The sequence below is a fragment of the Arachis ipaensis genome, chromosome B8 (genome assembly GCF_059453495.1).
Source record: "Arachis ipaensis isolate K30076 ecotype BB chromosome B8, ASM5945349v1, whole genome shotgun sequence".
Lineage (NCBI taxonomy): Eukaryota > Viridiplantae > Streptophyta > Magnoliopsida > Fabales > Fabaceae > Arachis > Arachis ipaensis.
The window spans coordinates 72,421,465-72,446,765 of record NC_142443.1 but is presented as its reverse complement, the minus strand read 5'-3'; the positions used below and the strand labels follow the sequence as shown (position 1 = coordinate 72,446,765).

At 37.5% G+C, this 25,301-nt stretch overlaps 1 non-coding gene across 1 annotated transcript; it reads left to right on the top strand.

Annotated features, from left to right (window-relative positions):
* Positions 1–9,662: 9,662 nt before the first annotated feature.
* LOC148548475 (small nucleolar RNA R71) lies at positions 9,663–9,770 on the top strand. The gene has a single exon (XR_015897450.1). It is a non-coding gene; the product is annotated as a small nucleolar RNA R71 (small nucleolar RNA).
* The last annotated feature ends 15,531 nt before the right edge of the window (positions 9,771–25,301 follow it).

Here is a 25,301-nt window from a genome sequence, read left to right as displayed (position 1 = left end):
CGTTCACAAGCATGAACGCTACTTCCTTGCTTTAACATTTCCATGTATAAACGTAGCGTTCATTGCTTAGTGAACTCCCATTAATACCTTGGCAATAATAATAATTCATGCATGCTTCCATGGCTTTATTAAATAATGCCAATGCATTAATTTTCAATTAACAATGCCAATTGTATTACGTTGAAACATGATGAAATGCATAGTGAAATGCATGCTTTAATAATCCATTTCATTCTTTTGGCATTAATGATTTAATGCTTCATGCATGCATTAATTGGCAACGTGATGCTCATGCATTTCATCCATTAAATGCATGCTTTAGTTATTAGTTTATGCATGCACAAAAATGCATATGCATCATTATTAATGCCAAGGCTTCATGGTCATGGGCCACGCTTTTAAAAGCGTGGCCTAAGGTTCCAAAGCGTGCTTAATCTTCAAAGCGTGCCCAAAATTCCTTTTTCCACTATTTCTTCACCTACAAGTAATCAAAACAACCAATCAAAGCATCTCCAAATTCACAAGGTTTCTAAATCATTCAAAAACCAACTAATTATAGCTTAAACCTCATGATTTAGTGTCAAATAAAGGATGGTTGATTGATTTCACAAAACCATGCAAATCCACTCCAAATTACTTATTTACAATGCAAGAAAGTGCATAAAACCTAATGAAACAAGTGAAAAATGCTTGAAAAGCTAGCATAAGATGACTTGTCATCACAACACCAAACTTAAACCTTGCTTGTCCCCAAGCAAGCACTAAACATAAGAGAAAATGAAATGAAACAGAGAAGTATGTATGTCCTTATTTAGCAGATAATTGAACTTGGTTCATGGGGTTTTATGCAGACAATGGTAGCTCATTTATTACTTGCTGACAGATAAGAGATGTTTCCTTAAAGGTTCATTAGAGTTGCTGCTATAATGCCTCACTTTTGCTTGATCCCTTGCTAGCTTTTTCTTTCTTTCTTTTGCTTCAGATAGCTTATTTATTAGTGAAAGCTTGGTGGCAAATGTTGCAGCAGCCTTTTGGCTCAATTTTGCTCAACATTTCTTTACCACAGACACATAGCTCACAATTTCTTCCTAGGAACATTGATGCCCAGCATCTCTTTGGATTACTAAATGTTTTGTAACTAGGTTGCTCTTGATGGTGGACTTTCAGTTGGCAATCCCAAATCAGTTGATCTAAGTGGCCAAGTTTCAAAATACTCCTCAGAACCTACTTGTCCAAGCATATCCCAGTACAAAAACACCACAGGCATATGTCCTAGGGTCCAAGCTATTGGTGTCTAGCCTTATTGTTTGTTTCTTTGCCAATTCTTGGTTTTTCTTTTTCTTTTTCTTTTGCTTTATTCTCAAAGGGATTTTATTGAATACAGACCTTATAGCAGCAAACTAATTTACACTTCAAAGAACATGTTATTATGCAGCTTTTGTTATTGGAACTAACTATTAAATCAAACAAGTACCACCATTGAATTCTCATTCTAATTTCTACAACATTGGACAATCACTTTTCTAAATCAAACATTTTTCTTCTATTTATGCAGAAAGGAACAAAACAAAATTCAAGCTAATGATGGATGACAAGCATAATATACAGGCTAGCATTCTCAGCAAACATCTCCACTTGCACTTAATTGAACACTTCAGCAAGACATATAGGAGTTTCAAGATTAAAAATGGTTCACAGCAACAAGGATTAAGTATCAATACAACCTGTTGGGAGTATCTCTCAGTTTTTCCTTCTGTCATCATTATTCCTATCTGTTGCTCCTCCTTTGGATGATGATGCAGATCCCTCTCACAGATTGAATATTTTCCTGCATAATCCTTACAAGTTGCTTGTTTCCCAAGCCCTTAGGCAACTAGTTAGTGTGCAAGAATTATTTGTGGGCTTTTGAACTTACTTTGGTGTGTGAACACCAAACTTAGTCCCTTGCCAATTTTTCTCATGCAACAAATTAACCATATGTGAAACCCTTTTGTCTTTGCTAAAGGCAATAAAACTAAAAACTAGAAAATAGACACTGGTTAAGTAGTTTCTCTGATTGCTTGGAGCTAGCTACCCTTTATGCAGAAGGTGAAAATGTGTTTTTCAATGAAATTTTTGGTGGAATACCAAACTTAGCATCTTTCATTCTCCTTTAAATCATTTTGGTGTGCAACACCAAACTTAGCTCCTTACAATACAAATAAAACCACTCAACCTTTTTATTAAATTAACTATGAAAAGAAAACTACCTCAAGTTGGGTTGCCTCCCAACAAGCGCTTCTTTATTGTCACTAGCTTGACATTGGACCCTCATTAGGGTGGTTGATGACTGTAGTGTCTCAGCTTGTCTCCCCTCACTGTGAGTTTCCTTCCAGTGCATTGATGTTCAATCTCTGCATGCTCCAGTGAGAGTACTCTGTTGATAATGTAGTAGTCATCAGCTTGTTAATTTGTCCCCAACTGTTGGTAAATTATCTGCACTTTATCTCCCTTTGAAAATCCTTCAGTTGGGATCTTTTTATTTTTCCACCCTCTTGGACCCTTTTTCTTGTTTTTCTTCCCCTTTTTTGGTGATTCTTTTCCTTTGACAGTGAGCTGTGTTTTGAAATCTGTCTTCTTAGTGGCAAACAATTTACTTCCTTCTTGCTTTTTCTCATCATTCTTTAGAGTCTCACTCTCCTTTTGTCCTGCTTTGCCGCTTGTCTCTTGCCCTGGAGGAAGATTAATGAGTGTCTTGTTGGTTTTTTTCTTCCACTGTAAGTCTTCTTTACCAACCTCCATGCATTTTTCCTTTTCATCATTATGCTGTGCTTCTGGAAAGACATTTAGAGTAATGTTTTCATCATGTACCCTTAGAGACAGCTCTCCTTGTTCAACATCTATGATGGCTCTTGCTGTGGCCAAGAATGGTCTTCCCAAGATAATAGATTCATTTCCTTCTTCTCCTAGATCCAAAATCACAAAGTCTGCAGGGAATATGAACTTATCCACCTTGACCAAAAGGTTTTCAATTACTCTTTTGGGAAACACCAATGATTTGTCCACGAGCTCTAGTGACATCTGTGTGGGCTTTACCTCCTCTATGCATAGCTTTCGCATCATAGAATAGGGGATTAAATTAATGCTAGCCCCTGGTGCACGAAATTGTGATGTCCAGGCTCGAACAATCCCTGGTAATGGCTCCAAAGCTTGGTGCTTTGATCTTAATTCCTAATTGTCACAACTTCGATACAACTAACCAGCAAGTGCACTGGGTTGTCCAAGTAATACCTTACGTGAGTAAGGGTCGAATCCCACGGAGATTGTTGGTATGAAGCAAGCTATGGTCACCTTGTAAGTCTCAGTCAGGCAGATATAAAGTGATAATGGTGTTTTCGAATATAATATAATAAAATAGGGATAGAGATACTTATGTAATTCATTGGTAGGAATTTCAGATAGGCGAATGGAGATGCTTTTCGTTCCTCTGAACCTCTGCTTTCCTGCTATCTTCATCCAATCAGTCTTACTCCTTTCCATGGCTGGCTTTATGCAAGGGCATCACCGTTGTCAGTGGCTACATCCCCTCCTCTCAGTGAATAATATGCTCACGCACCCTGTCACGGCACGGCTATTCATCTGTCGGTTCTCGATCATGCTGGAATAGGATTCACCCTCCTTTTGCGTCTGTCACTAACGCCCAACAATCGCGAGTTTGAAGCTCGTCACAGTCATTCAATCATTGAATCCTACTCAGAATACCACAGACAAGGTTTAGACCTTCCGGATTCTCTTGAATGCCGCCATCATTCTAGCTTACGCCACGAAGATTCCGGTTAGGAGATCTAAGAGATACTCATTCTAGCTTATTTCATGTAGAACGGAAGTGTTTGTCAGGCACGCGTTCATAAGGGAGAAGGATGATGAGCGTCACACATAATCATCACCTTCATCATGTTCTTGGGTGCGAATGGATATCTTAGAAGAGAAATAAGAAGAATTGAATAGAAAACAGTAGTACTTTGCATTAATCTTTGAGGAACAGCAGAGCTCCACACCTTAATCTATGGAGTGTAGAAACTCTACCGTTGAAAATACATAAGTGAAGGGCCAGGCATGGCCGAGATGGCCAGCCCCCTAAACGAGATCAATAGTCTCCTAAGATGAACAATGGAATAAAACTGAGACCAAAGATTGTCAAAAAGACTAGTAAAAGGTCCTATTTATAATAAACTAGTCACTAGGGTTTACATGAGTAAGTAATTGATGCATAAATCTACTTCCTGGGCCCACTTGGTGTGTGTTTGGGCTGAGCCTGAGTGTTGCACGTGCAGAGGCCATTTGTGGAGTTGAACGCCAGTTTCTGTGCCAGTTTGGGCGTTCAACTCTGGTTTTGGATCCTTTTCTGGCGCTGGACGCCAGATTTGGGCAGAAGGCTGGCGTTGAACGCCAGTTTACATCGTCAATTCTTGGCCAAAGTATGGACTATTATATATTGCTGGAAGCCCTGGATGTCTACTTTCCAACGCAATTGGAAGCACGCCATTTCGAGTTCTGTAGCTCCAGAAAATCCACTTTGAGTGCAGGGAGGTCAGAATCCAACAGTATCAGCAGTCCTTTTTCAACCTCTGAATCTGATTTTTGCTCAAGTCCCTCAATTTCAGCCAGAAAATACCTGAAATTACAGAAAAACACACAAACTCATAGTAAAGTCCAGAAATGTGAATTTAACATAAAAACTAATGAAAACATCCCTAAAAGTAACTAGATCCTACTAAAAACATACTAAAAACAATGCCAAAAAGCGTATAAATTATCCGCTCATCACAACACCAAACTTAAATTGTTGCTTGTCCCCAAGCAACTAAAAATCAAATAGGATAAAAGAAGAGAATATACTATAAATTCCAAACTATCAATGAAACAGAGCTTCAATCATATGAGCGGGACTTATAGCTTTTTGCCTCTTGAATAGTTTTGGCATCTCACTTTATCCATTAAGGTTCAGAATGATTGGCATCTATAGGAACTTCAGATTTCGAATAGTGTTATTGACTCTCCTAGTTCAGTATGATGATTCTTGAACACAGCTTCTTTATGAGTCTTGGCCGTGGCCCTAAGCACTTTGTTTTCCAGTATTACCACCGGATACATAAATGCCACAGACACATAATTGGGTGAACCTTTTCAGATTGTGACTCAGCTTTGCTAAATTCCCCAATTAGAGGTGTCCAGGGTTCTTAAGCACACCCTTCTTTTGCTTTGGACCTTGACTTTAACCGCTCAGTCTCAAGTTTTCACTTGACACCTACACGCCACAAGCACATGGTTAGGGACAGCTTGGTTTAGCCGCTTAGACCAGGATTTTATTCCTTTAGGCCCTCCTATCCACTGATGCTCAAAGCCTTGGGATCCTTTTTATTTGCCCTTGCCTTTTGGTTTTAAGGGTTATTGGCTTTTTCTGCTTGCTTTTTCTTTTTCTTTCTATTTTTTTTTGCCTATTTTTTTCTTTTTTCTTCTTTTTTTTTTTTCTGCAAGCTTTATTCTTTGCTGCTTTTTCTTGCTTCAAGAATCATTTTTATGATTTTTCAGATTATCATTAACATGTCTCCTAGTCATCATTCTTTCAAGAGCCAACATATTTAACATTCTTAAACAACAACTTCAAAAGACATATGCACTGTTCAAGCATACATTCAGAAAACAAAAAGCATTGTCACCACATCAATATAATTAAACTAAGTTCAAGGATAAATTCGAAACTCATGTACTTCTTGTTCTTTTGAATTAAAACATTTTTCTTTTAAGAGAGGTGATGGATTCATAGGACATTCATATCTTTAAGACAAAGTTACTAACTACTAATGATCATGTAGTGAAGGCACAAACATAGATAAGCACATAATATAGAAAACGAAAAACAGAGAAAGCAAGAACAAGGAATGAATCCACCTTAGTGATGGTGGCGTTTCCTTCTTGAGGAACCAATGATGTCCTTGAGCTCTTCTATGTCTCTTCCTTGTCTTTGTTGCTCCTCCCTCATTGCTCTTTGATCTTCTCTTATTTCATGGAGCATGATAGAGTGCTCTTGATGTTCCACCCTTAGTTGTCCCATATTGGAACTCAATTCTCCTAGGGAGGTGTTGATTTGCTCCCAATAGTTTTGTGGAGGAAAGTGCATTTGAGGCATTTCCGGAATCTCATGGTGATGAGCTTCATACGCCTCTTGAGCTCCATGAGTGGGCTCTCTTGCTTGCTCCATCTTTTTCTTAGTGATGGGCTTGTCCTCTTTAATGAGGATATCTCCCTCTATGTCAATCCCAGCTGAATTGCATAGGTGGCAAATGAGGTGAGGGAAGGCTAACCTTGCCATAGTGGAGGACTTGTCAGCCACCTTGTAGAGTTCTTGAGGTATAATCTCATGAACTTCCACCTCTTCTCCAATCATGATGCTATGGATCATGATGGCCCGGTCTATAGTAACTTCAGACCGGTTGCTAGTGGGAATGATTGAGCATTGAATAAACTCCAACCATCCTCTAGCTATAGGCTTGAGGTCCAATCTTCTTAGTTGAACCGGCTTGCCTTTGGAGTCAATCTTCCATTGAGCTCCTTCTACACATATGTCCATAAGGACTTGGTCCAACCTTTGATCAAAGTTGACTCTCCTTGTGTAGGGGCGTGCGTTCTCTTCCATGTATGGCAAGTTGAACGCCAACCTCACATTTTCCGGACTAAAATCTAAGTATTTCCCCCGAACCATTGTAACATAGTTTTTTGGATCCGGGTTCTTACTTTGATCATGGTTCTTGGTGATCCATGCATTGGCATAGAACTCTTGAACCATTAAGATGCCGACTTGTTGGATGGGATTTGTTAGAACTTCCCAACCTCTTCTTTAAATTTCATGTCGGATCTCCGGATACTCATTTCTTTTGAGTTTAAAAGGGACCTCAGGGATCACCTTTTTCTTGGCCACAACATCATAGAAGTGGTCTTGATGGGCTTTGGAGATGAACCTTTCCATCTCCCATGACTCGGATGTGGAAGCTTTTGTCTTCCCTTTCCCTCTTCTAGAGGATTCTCCGGTCTTAGATGCCATCAATGGTAATGGAAAAACAAAAAAGCTATGCTTTTACCACACCAAACTTAGAATATTGCTCGCCCTCGAGCAAAAAACAAAAGAAATAGAAGAAGAAGAAGAAGAAATATGGAGAGGGAGAGGGAGATGAGGTTTCGGCCAAGAGGAGTGTAGAGGGGTGTGTTGTGTGCATTTGATGAAGAATGGAGGTCTTTATATAGGGAAGGGAGGGGGGTAAAGGTTCGGCCATATGGGTGGGTTTGGGTGGGAAATGGGTTTTGAATTTTGATGGTAGGTGGAGTTTATGAGGTAGGTTTATGGGGAAGAGTGGATGGATGTGAGTGGTGAAAAGGTGATGGGGAAGAGAGTTTGAGGTGATTGGTGAAGGGTTTTTGGGGAAGAGTGTTTATGGGGTTATGTGAAAGAGAGTGGTGAGAAGAAGTGAGTGGAGGTAGGTGGGGATCCTGTGGGGTCCATAGATCCTGAGTGGATCCTGTGGGGTCCACAGATCCTGAGTGGATCCTGTGGGGTCCACAGATCCTGAGGTGTTCAAGGATTTACATCCCTGCACCCATTAGGCATGTAAAAAAGCCTTTGTACCCAACTCTGGGCGTTCAGCGCCAAGTTGGTGGCCATTTTGGGCGTTCAACGCCCATTTGTGTGCCATTTCTGGTGTTGAACGCCAAAACCATGCCTGTTCTGGCGTTCAGCGCCCAGAAGCTGCCCATTTTGGGCGTTCAGCGCCAGAACCATGCTCTGTTCTGGCGCTGAACGCCAGACAGATGCTCCTCCAGGGTGTGATTTTTCTTCTGCTGTTTTTGATTCCGTTTTCAATTTTTCTATTTATTTTGTGACTCCACATGATCATGAACCTAAGAAAACATGAGAAACAATAAAAAATAAGAATTAGATAAACATTGGGTTGCCTCCCAACAAGCGCTTCTTTAATGTCAATAGCTTGACAGTGGGCTCTCATGGAGCCTCACAGATGTACAGAGCTTTGTTGAGACTTTCCAATGCCAAACTTAGAGTTTGACTGTGGGGGCTCTGGTTGACTCTGCTTGGAGAGAAGCTTTTGCTGCTTCCTCTCCATGGTTGCAGAGGGAGATCCTTGAGTTTTGAATACAAGGGAGTTCTTATTCCGTTGAAGGACTATTTCACCTCTGTCAACATCAATCACAGCTCTTGCTGTGGCCAGGAAAGGTCTTCCTAGGATGATGGATTCATCCTCTTCCTTTCCAGTATCCAGGACTATGAAATCAGTAGGTATGTAAAGGCCCTCAACCTTTACTAATACATCTTCTACTTGTCCATAAGCCTGTCTTCTTGAGCTGTCTGCCATCTCTAGTGAGATTTTAGCAGCTTGCACCCCATAGATTCCCAATTTCTCTATTACAGAGAGGGGCATGAGGTTTATCCATGAACCAAGGTCACACAGAGCCTTAAAGATCATGGTGCCTATGGTACAGGGTATTATGAACTTTCCAGGATCCTGTCTCTTCTGAGGCAATGTCAGTTGATCCAGATCACTTAGTTCATTGATGAACAAGGGAGGTTCAACTTCCCAAGCATCAATGCCAAATAATTTGGCATACAGCTTCATGATTGCACCAAGAAACTTGGCAGTTTGCTCTTCAGTAACATCCTCATTCTCTTCAGAAGAGGAATACTCATCAGAGCTCATGAAGGGCATAAGGAGGTTCAATGGGATCTCTATGGTCTCTAGATGAGTCCCAGAGTCCTTTGATTCCTCAGAGGGAAGCTCCTTATTGATCACTGGACGTCCCAGGAGGTCTTCCTCCTTGGGATTCACGTCCTCTCCTTTCCTCACAGGTTCGGCCATGGCGCTTATGTCAATGGCCTTGCACTCTCCTTTTGGGTTCTCTTCTGTATTGCTTGGGAGAGTACTAGGAGGGATTTCAGTGATCCTTTTACTCAGCTGGCCCACTTGTGCTTCCAAATTTCTAATGGAAGACCTTGTTTCATTCATGAAACTTACAGTGGCCTTAGATAGATCAGAGACTAGATTTGCTAAATTAGAAGCGTTTTGTTCAGAGTTCTCTGTCTGTTGCTGAGTTGATGATGGAAAAGGTTTGCTATTGCTAAACCTGTTTCTTCCACCATTATTAAAGCCTTGTTGGGGCTTTTGATCCTTCCATGAGAAATTTGGATGATTTCTCCATGTTGAGTTATAGGTGTTTCCATAAGGTTCACCTAAGTAATTAACCTCTGCTATTGCAGGGTTCTCAGGATCATAAGCTTCTTCTTCAGAAGATGCCTCTTGAGTACTGTTGGATGCAGCTTGCATTCCATGCAGACTCTGAGAAATCATATTGACTTGTTGAGTCAATATTTTGTTCTGAGCCAATATGGCTTTCAGAGTATCAACTTCAAGAACTCCCTTCTTCATAGGCGTCCCATTACTCACAGGATTCCTTTCAGAAGTGTACATGAACTGGTTATTAGCAACCATGTCAATGAGTTCTTGAGCTTCTGCAGGCGTTTTCTTTAGGTGAATGGATCCACCTGCAGAGGTGTTCAGTGACATCTTTGATAGTTCAGATAAACCATCATAGAATATATCCAGGATGGTCCATTCTGAAAGCATGTCAGAAGGACACTTTTTGGTCAACTGTTTGTATCTTTCCCAAGCTTCATAGAGGGATTCACCTTCTTTCTGTCTGAAGGTTTGAACATCAGCTCTAAGCTTGCTCAGCTTTTGAGGAGGAAAGTACTTGGCTAAGAAAGCCGTGACCAGCTTATCCCAAGAGTTCAGGCTGTCTTTGGGTTGAGAATCCAACCATAATCTAGCTCTGTCTCTTACAGCAAAAGGGAAAAGCATGAGCCTGTAGACTTCAGGATCTATTCCATTAGTCTTAACAGTATCACATATCTGTAAGAATTCAGTTAAGAACTGAAAAGGATCTTCAGATGGAAGTCCATGAAACTTGCAGTTCTGCTGCATTAGAGAAACTAATTGAGGTTTCAGCTCAAAGTTGTTTGCTCCAATGGCAGGAATGGAGATGCTTCTTCCATGTAAATTGGAATTAGGTGCAGTAAAGTCACCAAGCATTCTCCTTGCATTATTATTATTTTCGGCTGCCATCTCCTTCTCCTGTTCGAAAATTTCTGAAAGGTTATCTTTGGATTGTTGTATTTTAGCTTCTCTTAATTTTCTCTTCAGAGTCCTTTCAGGTTCTGGATCTGCTTCCATAAGAATGTTCTTATCCTTGCTCCTGCTCATATGACAAGGAAGAATGGCCAGAAAAATGATAATAATAATAGAGATCCTTTATACCACAGTATAGGGATCCCTTTGTAAGTAGAAGAAGAGGGGGAGATAAAGGATGTAATATAATGGAAGAAACACAACTGTGAGAATGGAAGAGAGGTGAGATGAGATGTTAGGATATGAATGAATAAATAGAATGATATGGGGGAGGGATAATTTTCGAAAATTCTTTTGAAAAAGAGTTAGTGATTTTTGAAAATGGTTTTTGAAAAATTGTTAGTAATTTTCGAAAATTTTTGAAATTAAAAAAAAATAAAAATAATTAATTAATAAAAAAAGAAATTTTTGAAAAGAAGGAAGATATTTTCGAAAATGAGAGAGAGAGAGTTAGTTAGGTAGTTTTGAAAAAGTTAAGAAACAAACAAAAAGTTAGTTAGTTAGTTAAAACAAATTTTAAAAAGATAAGAAGATAGGAAGTTAGAGAAGATATTTTGAAACCAACTTTTTGAAAAAGATAAGATAAGAAGATATTTTTGAAAAGATATGATAGAAATTAGTTTTGAAAAAGATTTGATTTTTAAAATCACAATTAATGACTTGATTCACAAGAAATCACAAGATATGATTCTAGAACTTAAAGTTTGAATCTTTCTTAACAAGCAAGTAACAAACTTCAAATTTTTGAATCAAAACATTAATTGGTTTTGTTATTTTCGAAAATGTAGTATAAAAATAAGAAAAAGATTTTTGAAAAATATTTTTGAAATTTTCGAAAATAACTAAGAATTTTGAAAAAGATTTTATTTTTGAAAAAGATTTTGAAAAAGATAAGATTTTCAAATTGAAAATTTGATTTGACTCATGAGAAACAATTTGATTTTAAAAATTTTTGAAAAAGTCAACTCAATTTTCGAATTTGGTGAGAGAAAAAGGGAAAGATATTTTTTTGATTTTTTTGAATTTTTATGAAAACATGAAAATTATGCAATGCATGAAATTTTTAGATCAAAACAATGAATGCATGCAAGAATGCTATGAATGTCAAGATGAACACCAAGAACACTTTGAATGTCATGATGAACATCAAGAACATATTTGTGAAAAATTTTTAATGCAAAGAAAACATGCAAGACACCAAACTTAGAATTCTTTAATGCTTAGACACTAAGAATTCAAGAATGCATATGATAAACATGAAAAGACACAAAACAAAAAAAATCATCAAGATCAAACAAGAAGACTTACCAAGAACAACTTGAAGATCATGAAGAACACTATGAATGCATGATATTTTCGAAAAAAATGCAAGATGCATATGCAAGTGACACCAAACTTATAATGTGACTCAAGACTCAAACAAGAAACAGAAAATATTTTTTATTTTTATGATTTTCTAATTTTTTTGGATTTTTATTTTATGTTTTTCGAAAATTAAAAGGAAAAATAAGGATTCCAAAATTTTTAATATGAATTCTAGGAATCTTGCCATGTTAGTCTAAAGCTTCAGTCCAGGAATTAAACATGGCTCACTAGCCAGCCAAGCTTTCAAAGAAAGCTCCAGTCCAAAATACTAGACATGGCCAATGGCCAGCCAAGCTTTAGCATGTAGATCAGAAACAGTAGCAGGTGGATTAACTCCAACTAGCTTGCTCTTGATAACAAATTGCTGCCTCAGTCCAAATAAATTTAGACATGGCTTTACAGCCAGCCAGGCTTCACATGCTCCATGAAACACTAGAATTCATTCTTAAAAATCTTGAATCAAATTTTTGAAAACGTTTTTATTATTTTTTTCGAAAACATATGAGAGATTTTTGAAAATATTTTTGAAAGATTTTTGAAAACAAAATAAAAAGAAAATTACCTAATCTGAGCAACAAGATGAACCGTCAGTTGTCCAAACTCAAACAATCCCCGGCAACGGCGCCAAAAACTTGGTGCTGTTGCCGGATCAAAAGGGAATCTGGCACTGATGTCAAAAGCTTGCCGAAAACTCAAACAATCCCCGGCAACGGCGCCAAAAACTTGGTGCACGAAATTGTGATGTCCAGGCTCGAACAATCCCTGGTAATGGCTCCAAAGCTTGGTGCTTTGATCTTAATTCATAATTGTCACAACTTCGATACAACTAACCAGCAAGTGCACTGGGTCGTCCAAGTAATACCTTACGTGAGTAAGGGTCGAATCCCACGGAGATTGTTGGTATGAAGCAAGCTATGGTCACCTTGTAAGTCTCAGTCAAGCAGATATAAAGTGATAATGGTGTTTTCGAATATGATATAATAAAATAGGGATAGAGATACTTATGTAATTCATTGGTAGGAATTTCAGATAGGCGAATGGAGATGCTTTTCGTTCCTCTGAACCTCTGCTTTCCTGCTATCTTCATCCAATCAGTCTTACTCCTTTCCATGGCTGGCTTTATGCAAGGGCATCACCGTTGTCAGTGGCTACATCCCCTCCTCTCAGTGAATAATATGCTCATGCACCCTGTCACGGCACGGCTATTCATCTGTCGGTTCTCGATCATGCTGGAATAGGATTCACCCTCCTTTTGCGTCTGTCACTAACGCCCAACAATCGCGAGTTTGAAGCTCGTCACAGTCATTCAATCATTGAATCCTACTCAGAATACCACAGACAAGGTTTAGACCTTCCGGATTCTCTTGAATGCCGCCATCATTCTAGCTTACGCCACGAAGATTCCGGTTAGGAGATCTAAGAGATACTCATTCTAGCTTATTTCATGTAGAACGGAAGTGTTTGTCAGGCACGCGTTCATAAGGGAGAAGGATGATGAGCGTCACACATAATCATCACCTTCATCATGTTCTTGGGTGCGAATGGATATCTTAGAAGAGAAATAAGAAGAATTGAATAGAAAACAGTAGTACTTTGCATTAATCTTTGAGGAACAGCAGAGCTCCACACCTTAATCTATGGAGTGTAGAAACTCTACCGTTGAAAATACATAAGTGAAGGGCCAGGCATGGCCGAGATGGCCAGCCCCCTAAACGAGATCAATAGTCTCCTAAGATGAACAATGGAATAAAACTGAGACCAAAGATTGTCAAAAAGACTAGTAAAAGGTCCTATTTATAATAAACTAGTCACTAGGGTTTACATGAGTAAGTAATTGATGCATAAATCTACTTCCTGGGCCCACTTGGTGTGTGTTTGGGCTGAGCCTGAGTGTTGCACGTGCAGAGGCCATTTGTGGAGTTGAACGCCAGTTTCTGTGCCAGTTTGGGCGTTCAACTCTGGTTTTGGATCCTTTTCTGGCGCTGGACGCCAGATTTGGGCAGAAGGCTGGCGTTGAACGCCAGTTTACGTAGTCAATTCTTGGCCAAAGTATGGACTATTATATATTGCTGGAAAGCCCTGGATGTCTACTTTCCAACGCAATTGAAAGCACGCCATTTCGAGTTCTGTAGCTCCAGAAAATCCACTTTGAGTGTAGGGAGGTCAGAATCCAACAGCATCAGCAGTCCTTTTTCAACCTCTGAATCTGATTTTTGCTCAAGTCCCTCAATTTCAGCCAGAAAATACCTGAAATTACAGAAAAACACACAAACTCATAGTAAAGTCCAGAAATGTGAATTTAACATAAAAACTAATGAAAACATCCCTAAAAGTAACTAGATCCTACTAAAAATATACTAAAAACAATGCCAAAAAGCGTATAAATTATCCGCTCATCAGCCCCTAAGTCACACAGTGCCCTTTTTATGGTCATATTGCCAATGGTGCAAGGTAAGAAAAAGCTCCCAGGATCTTTGAGCTTTGGTGGGAGGCCTCTTTGAATTATAGCATTGCATTCTTGTGTGAGCATAATGGTTTCCTTCTCATGCCAGCTTCTCTTTTTGTTAATGAGCTCCTTCAAGAATTTTGCATATAGAGGCATCTGCTCTAATGCTTCAGCCAAGGGAATATTAATTTCCAATTTCTTGAAGACTTCAAGGAACTTGGGGAAGTGTTGATCCTTGGTTTTCTTGTTGAACCTCTGAGGGTATGGTAAGGGGGGTGTGAACACCTTCACTACTTGCTTCTGCCCTTGAGATGCTTCCTCCATTACTTGCTTCCCTTTCCTTGATTCTTGTGGCTGGTTATCCTTCTCCTCAAGCTTCTCTTGAGCTTGTTTGCTTGCTGTCATCTCCTCCTTGTTGCTGGCTTCACCATTATTCATAGGCCTCTTGTTATCTTCTTTGTTGCTCACCAAGGTTTTTCCACTCCTCAGTTGAATGGCTTTGCATTCTTCTTTCAGATTTGGAATGGTATCACTTGGGAGTGAGCTTCTTGACCTTTCAATCACAACTTGCTTGGATAGTTGCCCCATCTGCCTCTCTAGGTTTCTTATTGAGGCTTCCTGGTTCTTGCTTGTTATGTCTTGGTTCTTCAGCATCTTTTCTAGCAACATCTCCAAGTTGGAGATTCTTTGAGTGTCCTGTGATGGTTGTGGCTGGTTGTGAGATATTGAAGGTTGATGGTAGGTGTTTTGGTTAGTGGTTTGGTTATTGGGTGGATAGTAGCTGGACTTTTGGTGGTTGTTTTGGGATTTTCTATATGGATTGGAGTTAGTATTTTGCTGGTTGTGGTTGTTGTTTCTTGAGTTGTTTTGATTTGAATTTCTTTGCCATGGTTGCTGGTTTGAGTGTGGTTATCTCCCCATCTTAGGTTTGGATGGTTCTTCCAGGATGGATTCTAGGTGTCACCATAAACCTCATTTTGGCATGGGCCTTGGTTATTCACATATTGAATTTGTTCTTGCTGCTGATCTTCTTGACACTCTTCATTTTTCTCCTATGTGGTTGATGGTTGGCTTGTGTTTATTGCTGTAACTTGGAGGCTATCAATCCTTTTAGCCATTTGCTCAAATTGTTGTTGGATTTGCTGTTGCATTATCTTGTGTTAAGCTAGGATTGTGTCTACTCCTTCCAACTCTAGCACTCCTTTCCTTTGTGATGGTTGGCGTTATCTCTTATGGCCAAAAAAATATTGATTATTTGCCACCATATCAATGAGGTTTTGAGCCTCATCTGCTGTCTTCATCAATTGTAAGGAGCCTCCTGCTGAATGATCTAATGCTTCCTAAGCCTTCATAGTCAAACCTTCATAGAAGTTTTGAAGGATGTCCTATTCATTAAACATCTCAGGGGGACATTTTCTAATTAGGGCCTTGTACCTCTCCCATGCCTCATAGAGAGATTCAGCATCCATTTGTATGAAGGTTTGCACCTCCATCTTGAGCCTGATGATCCTTTGAGGAGGGTAGAATTTGGCCAAAAATTTATTCACTAGATCCTCCCAGCTAGTGATGCTTTCTTGTGGAAAGGTTTCAAGCCATTGAGCAGCTTTGTCCCTCAATGAGAATGGGAACAGTAGCAATTTGTATGTTTTTGGATGCACACCATTGGATTTCACTGTATCACAAATCCTCAGGAAGGTGGATAAGTGTTGGTTTGGATCCTCCAAAGTGCTTCCTCCATATGAACAATTGTTCTATACCAATGTGATGAGCTGGGGCTTCAATTCAAAGTTATTTGCATTGACATTTGGAGTAAGGATGCTACTCCCACAATGCTTTGTATTAGCAAATGTGTATGAAGCCAATACTCTCCTTTGTGGTTGACCATTGTTGTTGGCCATTCCTACTAGTAGATTTGTTGAATTTGTTGAGTGTTCCTCCATTTCTTGGAATTCTTCCTCTGAATCCTCTTCTCCAACAATGCCTTTCCCTCTTTCTTCTCTTCTTAACCTTCGAAGAGTTCTTTCGTCAGTTTCACAGAAGGTAGGGATCCCTCTCCTTGCTTCTGTCAATAAACCACAATAACAAAAAACACAAGAACACTCTGTAGCTTGAGTGCAGTGAGAGTTAGTAGAGACAAAATCTCAAATAGTTAGTGTGCTTGTTAGAAACAAAGAAAGTAAAAAAAATAAAGAAAAAGTGCTTAATCTAGACCACCACCTTACTTAATCATTGTCAATCTAATCAATCCCCAGCAACGGCACCAAAAACTTGATGGGTTGAAACCAAAATTCTAACACCTAAAACTCACCGGCAAGTGTACCGGGTCGCATCAAGTAGTAATTACTCACATGAGTGAGATCGATCCCACAGGGATTGAAGGATTAAGCAATTTTAGTTAGGAGGTTGATTTAGTTAATCAAACAGTTGATGATTTGAGCGATTTGTAACCAACAGAATGTAAATGACAAAGAATTTAAAGTGCAGAAAATAAAATTTCAGAAACTTAAAGTGTCAGAAAGTAAATGACTGAAACTTAAATTGCAAGAAATGTAAATTGCTGAAGCTTAGATTGCAAGAAATGTAAATTGCTTGAATAATAAGGGGTATGGGATGCTGGAATTTAGAATTTAGTAACAGAAAGTAAAGAAGATGAATTAAGTGCAATAGATCTAAACAGAAAGTAAATTACAATGAAGAACAACACAGAAAGTAAATTTAACTCAATTTCAAGGACTACAAAGGAAATCCAAGAGCTCAGAGGCTCAATGAGACTAGAAAACAAGTCTAGATCTCAATTTCTTCCTTGATCCAGCAGAGAACAATTTGCAGAAGAAAAGAAAATGTAAAACAGTAAAGGAAATTTAGATCCAATCCTTAGATCAATTGAGAGGAAGAGTGAGAGATGATTCTCAGAGTTTGAATCAATGGAACTCTTCAAAAACTCAATTCAAGATCCAAAGGAAGATGGCAAAAGTAGCAGAAGAAATGAAAATCAAAATAGAAAGTTGAATCCAATTCATAATTCCTTAGAATTATACAGAAGAGAACAAAGATGAATTGTAGATTAAGGATTGAAACAGAATTCTTTCAATCTCTATCCACAATTCAAAAATAGAAAGCAAGAAATGCAAAAGTGAGAACAAGGAGGAGAGACTCAGCTCTCAATCCCAATTCCCAATTCAAAGCTCAAAATCCAAAATGAAAGTTCAAAAGTAAGTCAAAAGTAAAAAGTTAACAAAAAGGTTCTCTCTAACTCAAACTAAGTCCTATTTATACACTTTCTATTTTTTATCTTCAGAATTTGGAGCGGGCTTTTCATTTGGTGAATAATTGGATCCAAAGTGGCAATTGAATTAAAATTGGACCCTTGTGCACCTCCCAAGGAAGCGTTCAGTTAACTAAGTTAACTGAGCGCTCCAAGTCTTGTGAAATTGGTCATGGTGCTTGGCTTCAGGGGACCGCTCGGTTAGATGAGATAACTGAGCGCCCAATTTGCTTGATCCTTGGCCCAATTGTAGCGTGAACTACTTCCTTGGGCAGCCTTGTTGTTGAACTAGCGCTCAGTGAGGGAGATTTAACTCAGCACCCTTTGCTTGTGAGGAAGTCCCCTCTTCGAGCCTTGTTGGGAGCAATTCAGTGCCACTTTTCTTCTCACAAGGTAGCGCTCAGTGAAGGAGTTTTAACTGAGCGCCTTATGCCTTGGTGTAGCGCCTTCTCTCTTTGGCTTAAGGCTCCTGGTTCGAGCCTTGAGGAGAGCAATTTGGTGCCAATTTTCTTTGGCCAAGTGGAGCGCTCCTTCCTTGCAAGAGAGGAGCTCCTTGGTTCGAACCCTGCCGTTTGCACTCCTTAGTTTTGTGCTTTGCTTTTTTTTTTTTCTTGGAGATGCACGATAAAGGTAGAAAAAGTTAACTGAGTGCTGGCCTTCCCTTTCTTCCTTGGATGAGCGCTCAGTTAAGTAATACCAACTTAACGCTATGCTTCATGGAGTGCTACATTCACAAGCATGAACGCTACTTCCTTGCTTTAACGTTTCCATGTATAAACGTAGCGTTGATTGCTTAGTGAACTCCATTAATACCTTGGCAATAATAATAATACATACATGCTTCCATGGCTTTATTAAATAATGCCAATGCATTCATTTTCAATTAACAATGTCAATTGTATTACGTTGAAGCATGATGAAATGCATAGTGAAATGCATGCTTTAATAATCCATTTCATTCTTTTGGCATTAATGATTTAATGCTTCATGCATGCATTAATTGGCAACGTGATGCTCATGCATTTCATCCATTAAATGCATGCTTTAGTTATTAGTTTATGCATGCATAAAAATGCATATGCATCCTTATTAATGCCAAGGCTTCATGGTCTTGGGCCACGCTTTTAAAAGCGTGGCCTAAGGTTCCAAAGCATGCTTAATCTTCAAAGCGTGTTCAAAAATTTTTTTTTCACCATTTCTTCACCTACAAGTAATCAAAACAACCAATCAAAGCATCTCCAAATTCACATGGTTTCTAAATCATTCATAAACCAACTAATTCTAGCTTAAACCTCATGATTTAGTGTCAAATAAAGGATGGTTGATTGATTTAACAAAACCATGCAAATCCACTCCAAATTACTTACTTACAATGCAAGAAAGTGTATAAAACCTAATGAAACAAGTGAAAAATGCTTGAAAAGCTAGCATAAGATGACTTGTCATCACAAGTCCATAAAACTGGCAATGTTGCTGCATCAGCATGATCAGGCCAAAGTTGACCCCAAAGTCATCTGGATCAATGGGAGGTCTACTAATATTCCTTCCATAAAAGTCAAGAATAGGGGCCGTAAAGGACCCCAAAGTTCTTCTGAACTGTTCACTCCCATTTGAGTCCATAGTGAACTCTTCTTGTTCCTGCATACATAGAAAAGAAGCAAAGAAAAATGGGAGTCTCTATGTCAGAGTATAGGGAACTCCCAGAGAGATGTGAAGAAGAAAGAAGAATGAAGATGGAGAGAAGAGAAGAAGAATTTGAATGAATTTTGAAATTGAAAAGATTTTAAAAAGATAAGATAGAAATTGAAAAGATTTTAAAAAGATTTGATTTTGAATTTTGAAATAGAAACAAGATAAAATAAAGATTTGAAAATAAGTTGAAAAGATAAGATTGAAGATTTGAAAAATTTGAAAAGGTAAGATTTGAAATTTGATTTTTGAAAAAGATTTAATTTGAAAATTGAAATATGAATTTTGAATTTTAAAATTTGAATTTTGAAAATCGAATTTGAATTAGGATAAGATAATATTTTTAAAATTAAATTTTTAAATTTTGAATTTTGAATTTTGAAATAAGATAAGATAAAGATTTGAAAAAGATTTGATTTTTTGAAAAGATTTGATTTTAAAATTCAAATTTAAGATAAGATAAGATAAATATTTGAAAAAGTTTTGAATTTTAAAATTTAAAAGAAAGATAAGATAAGATAGAATCAAATTTAAAAAAAGATATAACAAGATATAAAAAGATAAGATTTGAAATTTGATTTTTGAAATTAAGATAAGATAATGATTTTGAAATTAAAATTTGAAATTTGGTTTGAAATTTTTGAAAATATTTTTGAAATAAAGATAAAAAATATTTTTTTTTATTTTTTGAATTAATGAAGAAAGAGAAAAACAACCAAAAGACAACAAACTTAAAATTTTTAGATCTAAAATACTAAGTTTTCAAAAATTAAAAAGAAAAAAACTAAAAGACACCAAACTTAAAAATTTTAAGATCAAAATAAGAAAAGAAACAAGAACAACTTGAATACCAAGAAAGAAAACAAAGAACAATTTCAAAATTTCAAAGGAAACAAAGAACACACCAAGGACACCAAACTTAAGAATTGATACTAGACTCAAACAAAAGTCACTATTTTTGAAAATTTTTTGAAAAAAAAAAAACAAGAAAATTTGAAACATTAACAAGAACAAGAACAAAAGACTCAAACAAAAAGATAAAGATAAAAAAGAAAAGGTTTTGAAAAATTTTTTAAAAGAAAACACAGGACTCAAAAATCATTGCTTTTCTGAAAAGTTTTTTTTTGTTTTGAAAAAGAAAATAAAAGACTCAAACAAAATAGTAAAAAGTAACTAATCTAATCAACAAGATAATCCGGTTGTTTGTCAAATCCGAATAATCCCAAACAACGGCGCCAAAAACTTGGTGCACGAAATTGGCTCCGCAGAATTGGTACAGATAGACCGGCAAGTATACCGGGTCGTCTAATTAATACCTGAGGTGAGTCAGGGTCGATCCCACGAGGATTGTTGGTTTGAGCAAGCAGTGGATACCTTGCAGATCTTAGTTAGGCAGATAGAAATTGTAGTTTGTCACGAAAAGCATATAAAACGGATAAATAAATAAAACGGTACTGATTAAACGAGAATTCAATGGTGATAGAATGGTTGAGGCTTCAGAGATGCTTTGTCTTTCTGGATTAACTTTTCTTACTGTCTTCTTCAATAACCTTCTGATTCCTTCAATGGCAGCCGTAAGTGATTAACTCATGTCCTCTCATCAAGTTAACCTCCTCCACTGCAGCAATCCACCATGTTGAGATGACTCATGTCCTCTCATCAAGCCAGATCTAGGTTTCTCACTATAGTAGAAGATGAAGCTCTAAGAAGTTCACTCCTCTTCACGATCCTACTCAAGGTGTCACAGACAAGGCAGATCTTCCGGATCAGAAAGTGCTGCTTCTCTGACTCTAACCTTAACGTCACAGAAATTTCACGCACCCATAGTTAACGTGATTATATTCACATATCCAAAGTTGCTCAGATGCTCTATAGGAATCCGCATTGCAATCTCTAGCTTTAGTTAAATGTTATCCGGGTCAAGAATCGCACGGAACCCATGTAGAACAAGGGTGATTGTCACGGGTCAGCCTCAATTCATAAGATGAAGAACAAGGTTGCATAAGAGAATAGAATTAGACATATTGAATAAAAACAGTAATATTATTGATCCATGAAACTCAACAAAGCTCCTAACCTTAACCTTAGAAGGTTAGTGACTCATATTGTACAAAATAGTGTTTGAAAATAATGGAGGAGGAAGAATATCCTAAACAAGAGTGATCTCCTCCTATATATACTAATCTGCTAACTAAGAATTATAGAAATAAGATAAACTAGTCTTGTAGTACGAAAATCCACTTCAGAGGCTGACGTTAGAATTTTTTCCAGTAAAGAATTTTATAAAAATAGTCGCGTTGTAGATATAGTCTCTAAACCAACAGAAATCCCTTCGTACAAACGTTTTGGTTGTCACAAGTAACAAACCCCTTTTAAAATTGATAACCGAGTATTTAAACCTCGGGTCGTCTTCTCAAGGAATTGCAGGGATGTATGTTCTTATTATTGGTTATGAATCTTGTAAATTAGGGGTTTTAGAAAGTAAGGAAGCAGTATGTTGAATGATAAGAAAAATAAAATAATAATAATAAAATAAACTCTTGGCAAGGTATTATAACTGGAAGTCCTATCCTGGTTATCCTTATCAACTGTGATGAGAATGCATTTTTCTCCCACTTTGTTAACCTCTAACTATGAAGATAAGTTAAGTGGATGAATTAATTTTTATTCCTCAGGTCCTAGTCTTTCCTTTGGAAAGGCTAGAGTTATTAGAACTCGAATTAATTCTTGAAGAATTCCAATTTTCAGTCAACAATGAGTTTGATAACTCAAGTGTCTCCAATGACTCAACCAAAGCCAAAAGGGAAAAATTCAAATTATTTATATAATAAATAAAAGAAAGCAATAATAAACTGAAATACCTCAAATAACATTAATTCAAAGAGTAATCTGTAACATAGAAGAATTCATAAATAAAATTGGGAAAATAATAAAAAGAACATTGAACCTGGGATTAATAGTCACTCCTAAAACTAAGAGAAATCCTAAATCCTAATCCTAAGAGAAAGGAGAGAACCTCTCTCTCTAAAAACTACATCTACTCCTAAAATTGTGAATTGTGAAAGCTTGTTCATGAATGGATGCATTCCCCAACTTTATAGCCTCCAATATGTGCTTTCTGGGCCGAAAACTGGGTCAGAAACAGCCCAGAAATTGCTGGTTGCGAAATCTGCCACGCTGGTTTTTTGTCACTGCGATGTGTCTGGGTGGAGCACGCATTCGCATCGTCTAGCGTCAGGGCAAATATGACATATTATATATCAAATCGAAGCCCCAAACGTTAGCTTTCCAACGCAACTAGAACCGCGTCGTTTGGATCTCTGTAGCTAAAGTTATAGCCGTTTGAGTGCGAAGAGGTCAGGCTGGACAGCTTAGCAATTTCTCCAACTTCTTGTATTCCTTCCACTTTTGCATGCTTCCTTTCCATCCTCTGAGCCATTCCTGCCCTGTAATCTCTGAAATCACTTAACACACATATCAAGGCATCTAATGGTGATAAGGGGAAATTAATTTTTGGTAATTAAAAGGCTCGAGAAGCAAGTTTCCAATTATAGAATAAAATTAGGAAGGAAATATAAAACCATGCAAATATTATGAATAAGTGGGTAAAGAGTTGATAAAATCCACTCAATTGAGCATAAGATAAACCATAAAATAGTGGTTTATCAACCTCCCCACACTTAAACACTAGCATGTCCTCATGCTAAGCTCAAGAGAAGCTATAAAGATGAAGAGGAATGGTAAAATATATGAAATGCAACCTATAAATGCAACTACATGCTAAATGCTTTTACTTACTTGGTTAAGAGTAAATAAGTTCTTCAAGACAAAAGTAATTCAAATTCCACTAACTCAAATCATACAATAAAAAGCAAGTAAACTTGTAAGAAGATAGCTCATGAAAGCAGGGAACATAGAATTAAGCACTGAACCCTCACTGGTAGTGTATATCACTCTAGTCTCTCAAGTGTATAGGGTAATTCACTCTACTCTTCTCTAGTCATGTTTTCTAAACTTTGTTCTTCATCTAACCAATCAACAAATATTTAGTATATCAATGCAAATATCATGAGGTCTTTTCAAGGTTGTAATGGGGCTAAGGTAAGGGTATAAAGATATATGTTTGGCCAAGTGAGCTTTATAAAGTGAATCATTGATTAGTCTAAGATCTAACCTAATATATACATACTTTATATAATTTTAAAATACTTTACCTAGCTACCCGAATTTTTTCACTTTTGTATTACATGCTCATGTATCAAACTTATTTTTGAATCTTGTCCCATGTGCATTGATTCTTTTTATTTTGCATTTGGGGTAATATTATTTTTTCTTTTCTTTTTTTTTTTTTGTTGTATCCTCTTATTTAATTACTTAATTTTTTTGAATATTTTTTTTTCAATGCACATAGTAATTTAATTATTTTGATTTCATATGAGCATGCTTCCCAAATTTTCAAATAACTTATTCAATTTAATTCCCTATTTTTTCATATCATCCCATGTTCCCATAAAATTTTTCACACTTAAATTATACACAATATCTATCTTAAGCTAACCAAGGATTCAACTTGGGATTTTTATTTTGTTTTTCTGCTTAAGGCTAGTAATGTGGTTATAAAACAGAACAAATGGGGATTAAGAGGCTCAAAGTGGCTGACAAGGGTGATTTAAAGGGTAGGCTTATTTGGGATAAGTGAGCTAAAATCAAACAATGGCCTCAATCATATGCAAGCATGTAAATACACTAAATAATGGACATATAGATTGGAACAAAATATAGATTACAATCATAGAGAAGGAAACACACAGGAATAAAATATTTATGGTTAAATAGTGTAACCATATAAATAAGCTCAAATCTCACAGGTTGTGTGTTCTTTAGCTATAATTCATGTTCCAAATACAATTTCAAACAAATTTAACACAAAAATTTTGATTTAAATTAGTGAAATTTTCAAAAATAGGATCTTAAAAAGAAGCTTATTATTTTAACCAAGCAGTGGCTAAATGCATAAAATCAAACAAACATGCAATTAAACATGCAAATGCAATAATGAATAAAGAAAATAAAACGATGGTGTTTGAAAAGAAGAAAATAGCTAACCCATGGAGATCAGTATCAACCTCCCCACACTTAAAGATTGCATCGTCCTCGGTGCATGCTAAGATGTGCAAGTGGACGGGTTGCTTCAACTGACGCTTTTCTCATCAAGGAATGTGCCTAGGAACTTGTTTGTTTCTCCCATTAAGAAGCTTTTCCTCTTCCTTCGTGGTGGCCATCCTGAAAGAAGAGGGAAAAGAAGAAAAGTAACCCAAAAATAAAGATAGAAAATAAATAAAATATGGGTGTTAATTCCAGATAATAAGAGTCTCAATTACATGGTAGCTACAACATGTACGTGTGAAAATAATAGAAGCACATGGCATACTAGTGCTGCAAGATTTGAAACATAGGGGAGGAGTGTGGGTAATGGAAGCATCAATACGAGCTCATGTCAATGCAAATGGAGTGTAAGTAACATAGAATATTGGCATTGGCATATAATTAACATCATCCCACAGTGTAAAACAAGTTACTAAGCACCAAAGTAAATTCAAGGAAAGATGCAACAGTTGAATAAGAAAATTTTTAACACCAAAGAAAGAAAAATTAATTAATTTAGAAAAGAAAATAAAAATATGCATAAAATTAAGATGCAGTGAATGAAATATGCAAATAAATTAAGTAAAATAAAATAAAAGATAGGAAGAATGAGAAGGAAAAGAAGAGAAAAGAAAGAAATAATAAGGGAAAACAAAAATAAGGATTTGGGGAAGAAAAGATAAGATATTTTGGCTAATGGGGATAATCTGTGCGCCGCATGTAACGCGGACGCGTGAGTGACGCGGTCGCGTGGTGCACGATAAGGTCAGGTGACGCGGACGCGTGGGTCACGCGATCGTGTGGCCTGATTTGTGTGATTGGCGCGAGTGCAGCCTCACGTTCGCGCAACTCTTTGTTTGAAACTCTTTTTGCCAAATTCCAGGGTGACGCGGTCGCGTGGTTGACGCGATCACATAGATGGCCATTTTTGAAAATGACGCGGACGCGTGGGGCACGCGTTCGCGTGGTCAGGCTTGTGCTTCTAGCATGAGTCCAGCCCAATTCCAGCTCAACTTTCGGCCATACACCTTTTTACGTCGATTTACAGGGCCACGCGGTCACGTGGGTGACGCGGACGCATGGGGAGGCATTTTTTTCCACATGACGCGGACGCGTCAGCGACGCGGTCGCATGGGGTCAAATTATGCTACAGGCGCGCCTC